Here is a 9,257-nt window from a genome sequence, read left to right on the forward strand (position 1 = left end):
CTCTGTCTTTCTCTTTCTCTCTCTCTCAAAGTGAATGCTTGTATCTGCGACCCTCCTCTCTCTCTGTCTCTCTTTCCCTCTCTCTCCCTCTCCCTCTTTCTCTCTCTCTCTGCCTCGGAGTGAATTCTTCTATCTGAGAACCTGTCTCCTCCGTCTCTCTCTTTCTCTCTCTCTGTGTCACTCTCTCTCTTTCCTCTATCTCTCTCGCAGTGAGTGCTTGTGTCTCCGACGCTCGTCTCTCTCTGTCTCTGTCTCTTTTCTCTCCCTCTGTGTCTCTCTCCTCTCGTCTTCCACTCTAGGAGTGAATGCTTGTATCTGCGACGCTCCTCTCCCTCTCTCTCTCTCTCTCTCTCTCTCTCTCTCTCTCTCTCTCTCTCTCTCTCTCTCTCTCTCTCTCGCAATCAATTTTTCTATCAGAGTATCTGCTGTCTTCTTTCTCTCTCTCTCTCTCTCTCGGAGTGAATTCCGTTATCTTGGACGCTCCTTTCTCTTTCTCTCTTTCTCGGGGTGAATTCTTGAATCTAAGAACCTGTCTCCTCCGTCTCTCTCTTTCTCTCTCTCTCTGTGTCTCTCTCTCTCTTTTCCTTTCTCTCTCTCGCAGTGAATGCTTGTATCTGCGACCCTCCTCTCTCTCTCTTTCTCGGAGTGAATGCTTGTATCTGAAAACTTCTCCCCGCTAACCTCCTCATCTCCCTCTTCTCTCCTTTCTCTCTCTCTCCTGTCTTCTCTCTCTCTCTCTCCGTCCCCCCCTCGCTCACCCGGTCTCCCTCTCTCGGAATGAATGCTTCTATCTGTGACCCGCCTCTCTCTCTCTCTTTCTCTGTGTCCCTCTCTCTCTCTTTCTCTCTCTTTCTCGCAGTGAATGCTTGTATCTGCGACCCTCCTCTCTCTGTGTCTCGAAGTGAATTCTTGTTCTGCGACCCTGCTCTCTCTCTCTCTTTCATTCTCTCTCTCTCTTTGTCGGAGTGAATTCTTGTATCTGAGAACCTGTCTCCTCCGTCTCTATCTCTTTTCTCTCTCTCTCTCGCTCTCTCGCTCTCTCGGTCTCTCGGTCTCGCTCTCGGAATGAATGCTTGTATCTGACAACATTTCCGCGCTCACCTCCTCGTCTCCCTCTTCTCTCCTCATCTCCCTCTTCTCTCCTCTCTCTCTGTCTCTCGCAGTGAATGCTTGTATCTGCGACCTTCCTCTCTCTCTGTCTATCTGTCTCTGTCTCTCGGAATGAATGCTTGTAGCTCTTACCCTCGTCTCTGTCTCTCTCTTTCTCTCTCTCCTCTCTCTGTCTGTCTGTCTCTTGAAGTGAATGCTTGTATCTCGGACCCGCGTTTCTCTCTCTCTCTGTGTCTCTCCTCTGTCTTCTCTCTCTCTCTCTCTCTCTCTCTCTCTCTCTCTCTCTCTCTCACGCTCTCACGCTCTCACGGAATGAATGCTTGTATCTGCGACCCTCCTCTCTTTCTAGGAGTGAATTCTTGAATCTAAGAACCTGTCTCCTCCGTCTCTCTCTTTCTCTCTGTCTCTCTGTGTCTCTCTCTCTCTTTTCCTTTCTCTCTCTCGCAGTGAATGCTTGTATCTTCGACCCTCGTCTCTCTCTGTCTCTGTCTCTCTCTCCTCTCGTCTTCCTCTCTCAGAGTGAATGCTTGTATCTGCGACCCTCCTCTCTCTCTCTCTGTCCTTCTCGGAGTGAATTCTGTTACCTTGGACGCTCCTTTCCCTCTCTCTCTTTCTCCGGGTGAATTCTTGTATCTGAGAACCTGTCTCCTCCATCTCTATCTCTTCTCTCTCTCTCTCTCTCTATCTCTCTCTCGGTCTCGCTCTCGGAATGAATGCTTGTATCTGAAAACTTCTCCCCGCTCACCTCCTCATCTCCCTCTTCTCTCCTCTCTCTCTCTCTCCTGTCTCTCGAAGTGAATGCTTCTATCTGCGACCTTCCTCTCTCTCTCTCTCTCTGTCTCTCTCGGAATGAATTTTTCTATTATAGTATCTCCTGTCTTCTCTCTCTCTCTCTCCGCCCCCCCTCCCTCTCTCAGAATGAATGCTTCTATCTGCGACCCGCCCCCCCCCCTCTCTCTTACCTAATTCTTCTATCTGTGACCCTCCTCTCTTTCTAGGAGTGAATTCTTGTATCTGAGAACCTGTCTCCTCCGTCTCTCTCTCTCTCTTTCTCTCTCTCTCTAGGAGTGAATTCTTGTATTAGAGTATCTCCTGTCTCTCTCTCTCTCTCTTTCTCGGTGTGAATTCTTGTATCTGAGAACCTGTCTCCTTCGTCTCTCTTTCTCTGTGTCTCTCTCTCTCTCTTTCTCGCAGTGAATGCTTGTATCTGCGACCCTCCTCTCTCTCTCTTTATCGGAATGAATTTTTCTATCATAGTATCTCCTGTCTTCTCTCTCTCTCTCTCTCTCCGCCCGCCCTCTCTCACCCTCTCTCCCTCTCTCAGAATGAATGCTTCTATCTGCGACCCTTCTCTCTCTCACTTTCTCTCTCGGAATGAATTTTTCTATCAGAGTATCTGCTGTCTTCTTTCTCTCTCTCTCTCTCTAGGAGTGAATTCCGTTATCTTGGACGCTCCTTTCCCTCTCTCTCTTTCTCCGGGTGAATTCTTGAATCTAAGAACCTGTCTCCTCCGTCTCTCTCTTTCTCTCTGTCTCTCTGTGTCTCTCTCTCTCTTTTCCTTTCTCTCTCTCGCAGTGAAAGCTTGTATCTTCTACCCTCGTCTCTCTCTGTCTCTGTCTCTCTCTCCTCTCGTCTTCCTCTCTCAGAGTGAATGCTTGTATCTGCGACCCTCCTCTCTCTCTCTCTGTCCTTCTCGGAGTGAATTCTGTTACCTTGGACTCTCCTTTCTCTCTTTCTCTTTCTCGGGGTGAATTCTTGTATCGGAGAACCTGTCTCCTCCGTCTCTATCTCTTTTCTCTCTCTCTCTCTCTCTCTCTCTTTCTCGGAGTGAATTCTTGTATCTGAGAACTTGTCTCCTCCGGATGTCCCTCCGTCCCTCTCTCTCTCTCTCGGAATGAATTTTTCTATCAGAGTATCTCGTGTCTTCTCTTTCTCTCTAGGAGTGAATTCTGTAATCTTGCATGCTCCTTTCTCTATCTCTCTCTCTTTCTCGGGGTGAATTCTTGTATCTGAGAACCTGTCTCCTCCATCTCTCTCTCTTTTCTCTCTCTCTCTCTCTCTCTCTCTCTCTCTCTCTGTCTTTCTCTCCACTCCTCTCCCTGTCTTGCAGTGAATTCTTGTATCTGCGACCCTCCTCTTTCTCTCTCGGAATGAATGCTTGTATCTGAAAACTTCTCCCCGCTAACCTCCTCATCTCCCTCTTCTCTCCTCTCTCTCTCTCTCCTGTCTTCTCTCTCTCTCTCTCCGCCCCCCCTCGCTCACCCGGTCTCCCTCTCTCGGAATGAATGCTTCTATCTGTGACCCGTCTCTCTCTGTCTCTGTCTCTCTCTCCTCTCGTCTTCCTCTCTCAGAGTGAATGCTTGTATCTGCGACCCTCCTCTCTCTCTCTCTGTCCTTCTCGGAGTGAATTCTGTTACCTTGGACTCTCCTTTCTCTCTTTCTCTTTCTCGGGGTGAATTCTTGTATCGGAGAACCTGTCTCCTCCGTCTCTATCTCTTTTCTCTCTCTCTCTCTCTCTCTCTCTTTCTCGGAGTGAATTCTTGTATCTGAGAACTTGTCTCCTCCGGATGTCCCTCCGTCCCTCTCTCTCTCTCTCGGAATGAATTTTTCTATCAGAGTATCTCGTGTCTTCTCTTTCTCTCTAGGAGTGAATTCTGTAATCTTGCATGCTCCTTTCTCTATCTCTCTCTCTTTCTCGGGGTGAATTCTTGTATCTGAGAACCTGTCTCCTCCATCTCTCTCTCTTTTCTCTCTCTCTCTCTCTCTCTCTCTCTGTCTTTCTCTCCACTCCTCTCCCTGTCTTGCAGTGAATTCTTGTATCTGCGACCCTCCTCTTTCTCTCTCGGAATGAATGCTTGTATCTGAAAACTTCTCCCCGCTAACCTCCTCATCTCCCTCTTCTCTCCTCTCTCTCTCTCTCCTGTCTTCTCTCTCTCTCTCTCCGCCCCCCCTCGCTCACCCGGTCTCCCTCTCTCGGAATGAATGCTTCTATCTGTGACCCGCCTCTCTCTGTCTCTTTCTCTGTGTCCCTCTCTCTCTCTTTCTCGCAGTGAATGCTTGTATCTGCGACCCTCCTCTCTCTGTGTCTCGAAGTGAATTCTTGTTCTGCGACCCTGCTCTCTCTCTCTCTTTCATTCTCTCTCTCTCTTTGTCGGAGTGAATTCTTGTATCTGAGAACTTGTCTCCTCCGGATGTCCCTCTCTCTCTCTCTCTCTCTCTCTCTCTCTCTCTCTCTCTCTCTCTCCCTCTCGGAATGAATTTTTCTATCAGAGTATCTCGTGTCTTCTCTCTCTTTCTAGGAGTGAATTCTGTAATCTTGCACGCTCCTTTCTCTCTTTCTCTTTCTCGGGGTGAATTCTTGTATCTGAGAACCTGTCTCCTCCGTCTCTATCTCTTTTCTCTCCCTCTCTCGCTCTCTCGCTCTCTCGGTCTCTCGGTCTCTCGGTCTCGGAATGAATGCTTGTATCTGACAACATCTCCGCGCTCATCTCCTCATCTCCCTCTTCTCTCCTCATCTCCCTCTTCTCTCCTCTCTCTCTCCCTCTCCTCTCTCTTCCCTCTCTCTGTCTCTCGCAGTGAATGCTTGTATCTGCGACCTTCCTCTCTCTCTGTCTATCTGTCTCTGTCTCTCGGAATGAATGCTTGTAGCTCTTACCCTCGTCTCTGTCTCTCTCTGTCTCTCTCTCCTCTCTCTGTCTGTCTGTCTCTTGAAGTGAATGCTTCTATCTCTGACCCTCGTTTCTCTCTCTCTCTCTCATTCTCTCTGTCTCTCGGTCTTGCTCTCGGAATGAATGCTTGTATCTGAGAACATCTCTGCGCACACCTCCTCATCTCCCTCTTCTCTCCTCTCTCTCTCTCTCCTGTCTTCTCTCTCTCTCTCTCCGCTCCCCCCTCGCTCACCCGGTCTCCCTCTCTCGGAATGAATGCTTCTATCTGTGACCCGCCTCTCTCTCTCTCTTTCTCTGTGTCCCTCTCTCTCTCTTTCTCTCTCTTTCTCGCAGTGAATGCTTGTATTTGCGACCCTCCTCTCTCTGTGTCTCGAACTGAATTCTTGTTCTGCGACCCTGCTCTCTCTCTCTCTCTCATTCTCTCTCTCTCTTTGTCGGAGTGAATTCTTGTATCTGAGAACTTGTCTCCTCCGGATGTCCCTCCCTCCCTCTCTCTCTCTCTCTCTCTCTCTCTCTCTCTCTCTCTCTCTCTCTCCCTCCCTCCCTCCCTCCCTCCCTCTCGGAATGAACTTTTCTATCAGAGTATCTCGTGTCTTCTCTCTCTTTCTAGGAGTGAATTCTGTAATCTTGCACGCTCCTTTCTCTCTTTCTCTTTCTCGGGGTGAATTCTTGTATCTGAGAACCTGTCTCCTCCGTCTCTATCTCTTTTCTCTCCCTCTCTCCCTCTCTCCCTCTCTCGCTCTCTCGGTCTCTCGGTCTCGCTCTCTGAATGAATGCTTGTATCTGACAACATCTCCGCGCTCACCTCCTCATCTCCCTCTTCTCTCCTCATCTCCCTCTTCTCTCCTCTCTCTCTCCCTCTCCTCTCTCTTCCCTCTCTCTGTCTCTCGCAGTGAATGCTTGTATCTGCGACCTTCCTCTCTCTCTGTCTATCTGTCTCTGTCTCTCGGAATGAATGCTTGTAGCTCTTACCCTCATCTCTGTCACTCTCTTTCTCTCTCTCCTCTCTCTGTCTGTCTGTCTCTTGAAGTGAATGCTTCTATCTCCGACCCTCGTTTCTCTCTCTCTCTCTGTCTCTTTCCTCTGTCTTCTCTCTCTCTCTCTCTCTCTCTCTCTCTCTCTCTCTTGCTCTCACGCTCTCACGGAATGAATGCTTGTATCTGCAACCCTCCTCTCTTTCTAGGAGTGAATTCTTGAATCTAAGAAACTGTCTCCTCCGTCTCTCTCTTTCTCTCTCTCTCTTTTCCTTTCTCTCTCTCGCAGTGAATGCTTGTATCTTCGACCCTCGTTTCTCTCTGTCTCTGTCTCTCCTCTCGTCTTCCTCTCTCAGAGTGAATGCTTGTATCTGCGACCCTCCTCTCTCTCTCTCTGTCCTTCTCGGGGTGAATTCTTGTATCGGAGAGCCTGTCTCCTCCGTCTCTATCTCTTTCTCTCTCTCTCTCTCTCTCTCTCTCTCTCTCTCTCTCTCTCTCTCTCTCTCTCTCCTCTCTCTCTCTCTCTCTCTCTCTCTCCTCTCCCCCCCCTCTCTGTTCTTTCTCGCTCTCACCCCCTCTCCCTCCCTCGGAATGAATGCTTGTATTTGAGACCCTCCTCTCTCTCTCTCTCTTTCTCGGAGTGAATTCTTGTATCTGAGAACTTGTCTCCTCCGGATCTGCTCCGTCCCTCTCTCTCTCTCTCGGAATGAATTTTTCTATCAGAGTAATCTCGTGTCTTCTCCTCTCTCTCTAGGAGTGAATTCTGTAATCTTGCATGCTCCTTTCTCTATCTCTCTCTCTTTCTCGGGGTGAATTCTTGTATCTGAGAACCTGTCTCCCTGCCATCTCTCTCTCTTTTCTCTCTCTCTCTCTCTCTCTCTCTCTGTCTTTCTCTCCACTCCTCTCCCTGTCTTGCAGTGAATTCTTGTATCTGCGACCCTCCTCTTTCTCTCTCGGAATGAATGCTTGTATCTGAAAACTTCTCCCCGCTAACCTCCTCATCTCCCTCTTCTCTCCTCTCTCTCTCTCTCCTGTCTTCTCTCTCTCTCTCTCCGCCCCCACTCGCTCACCCCGGTCTCCCTCTCTCGGAATGAATGCTTCTATCTGTGACCCGCCTCCTCCTCTGTCTCTTTCTCTGTGTCCCTCTCTCTCTCTTTCTCGCAGTGAATGCTTGTATCTGCGACCCTCCTCTCTCTGTGTCTCGAAGTGAATTCTTGTTCTGCGACCCTGCTCTCTCTCTCTCTTTCATTCTCTCTCTCTCTTTGTCGGAGTGAATTCTTGTATATGAGAACTTGTCTCCTCCGGATGTCCCTCCCTCCCTCCCTCCCTCCCTCTCTCTCTCTCTCTCTCTCTCTCTCTCTCTCTCTCTCTCTCTCTCCCTCTCGGAATGAACTTTTCTATCAGAGTATCTCGTGTCTTCTCTCTCTTTCTAGGAGTGAATTCTGTAATCTTGCACGCTCCTTTCTCTCTTTCTCTTTCTCGGGGTGAATTCTTGTATCTGAGAACCTGTCTCCTCCGTCTCTATCTCTTTTCTCTCCCTCTCTCGCTCTCTCGCTCTCTCGCTCTCTCGCTCTCTCGGTCTCGCTCTCGGAATGAATGCTTGTATCTGACAACATCTCCGCGCTCACCTCCCTCATCTCCCTCTTCTCTCCTCATCTCCCTCTTCTCTCCTCTCTCTCTCCCTCTCCTCTCTCTTCCCTCTCTCTGTCTCTCGCAGTGAATGCTTGTATCTGCGACCTTCCTCTCTCTCTGTCTATCTGTCTCTCGGATGAATGCTTGTAGCTCTTACCCTCATCTCTGTCACTCTCTTCTCTCTCTCCTCTCTCTGTCTGTCTGTCTCTTGAAGTGAATGCTTCTATCTCCGACCCTCGTTTCTCTCTCTCTCTCTGTCTCTCTCCTCTGTCTTCTCTCTCTCTCTCTCTCTCTCTCTCTTGCTCTCACGCTCTCCACGGAATGATGCTTGTATCTGCAACCCTCCTCTCTTTCTAGGAGTGAATTCTTGAATCTAAGAAACTGTCTCCTCCGTCTCTCTCTTTCATCTCTCTCTCTTTTCCTTTCTCTCTCTCGCAGTGAATGCTTGTATCTTCGACCCTCGTCTCTCTGTCTCTGTCTCTCCTCTCGTCTTCCTCTCTCAGAGTGAATGCTTGTATCTGCGACCCTCCTCTCTCTCTCTCTGTCCTTCTCGGAGTGAATTCTCTTATCTTGGACGCTCCTTTCTCTCTTTCTCTTTCTCTTTCTCGGGGTGAATTCTTGTATCGGAGAGCCTGTCTCCTCCGTCTCTATCTCTTTTCTCTCTCTCTCTCTCTCTCTCTCTCTCTCTCTCTCTCCCCCTCTCTCTCTTTCTCTCTCTCACCCCCCTCTCCCTCCCTCGGAATGAATGCTTGTATTTGCGACCCTCCTCTCTCTCTCTCTCTTTCTCGGAGTGAAATTCTTGTATCTGAACTTGTCTCCTCCGGATCTGCCTCCGTCCCTCTCTCCTCTCTCTCGGAATGAATTTTTCTATCAGAGTATCCTCGTGTCTTCTCTCTCTCTCTAGGAGCGAATTCTGTAATCTTGCATGCTCCTTTCTCTATCTCTCTCTCTTTCTCGGGGTGAATTCTTGTATCTGAGAACCTGTCTCCTCCATCTCTCTCTCTTTTCTCTCTCCCTCTCCCTCTCCTCTCTCTCTCTCTCTCTCTCTCTCTCTCTCTCTCTCTCTCTCTGTCTTTCTCTCCACTCCTCTCCCTCTCTTGCAGTGAATTCTTGTATCTGCGACCCTCCTCTTTCTCTCTCGGATGAATGCTTGTATCTGAGAACTTCTCCCCGCTAACCTCCTCATCTCCCTCTTCTCTCCTCTCTCTCTCTCTCCTGTCTTCTCTCTCTCTCTCTCCGCCCCCCCTCGCTCACCAGGTCTCCCTCTCTCGGAATGAATGCTTCTATCTGTGACCCGCCTCTCTCTCTCTCTTTCTCTGTGTCCCTCTCTCTCTTCTTTCTCGCAGTGAATGCTTGTATCTGCGACCCTCCTCTCTCTGTGTCTCGAAGTGAATTCTTGTTCTGCGACCCTGCTCTCTCTCTCTCTTTCATTCTCTCTCTCTCTTTTGTCGGATTGAATTCTTGTATCTGAGAACTTGTCTCCTCCGGATGTCCCTCCCTCTCTCTCTCTCTCTCTCTCTCTCTCTCCCCCTCTCGAATGAATTTTTCTATCAGAGTATCTCGTGTCTTCTCTCTCTTTCTAGGATTGAATTCTGTAATCTGCACGCTCCTTTCTGTCTTTCTCTTTCTCCGGGGTGAATTCTTGTATCTGAGAACCTGTCTCCTCCGTCTCTATCTCTTTTCTCTCGCTCCTCTCGCTCTCCTCGCTCTCTCGGTCTCGCTCTCGGAATGAATGCTTGTATCTGACAACATCTCCGCGCTCATCTCCTCATCTCCCTCTTCTCTCCTCATCTCCCTCTTCTCTCCTCTCTCTCCTCTCCTCTCTCTTCCCTCTCTCTGTCTCTCGCAGTGAATGCTTGTATCTGCGACCTTC

General features: G+C 49.2%; 2 long non-coding RNA genes across 2 annotated transcripts in view; one reads left to right on the top strand and one right to left on the bottom strand.

The window, feature by feature from the left end:
• Window positions 1-9,257, top strand: part of LOC141576217 (uncharacterized) — a 120,215-nt gene that overhangs the window by 34,848 nt on the left and 76,110 nt on the right. The window lies entirely within an intron of this gene.
• The window catches only part of LOC123618181 (uncharacterized), a 538,073-nt gene that overhangs the window by 14,358 nt on the left and 514,458 nt on the right, over window positions 1-9,257 (bottom strand). The gene's annotated exons all lie outside the window — the stretch shown is intronic.

Source organism: Camelus bactrianus, chromosome X (genome assembly GCF_048773025.1).
Source record: "Camelus bactrianus isolate YW-2024 breed Bactrian camel chromosome X, ASM4877302v1, whole genome shotgun sequence".
In the NCBI taxonomy this organism is placed as follows: Eukaryota; Metazoa; Chordata; class Mammalia; order Artiodactyla; family Camelidae; genus Camelus; species Camelus bactrianus.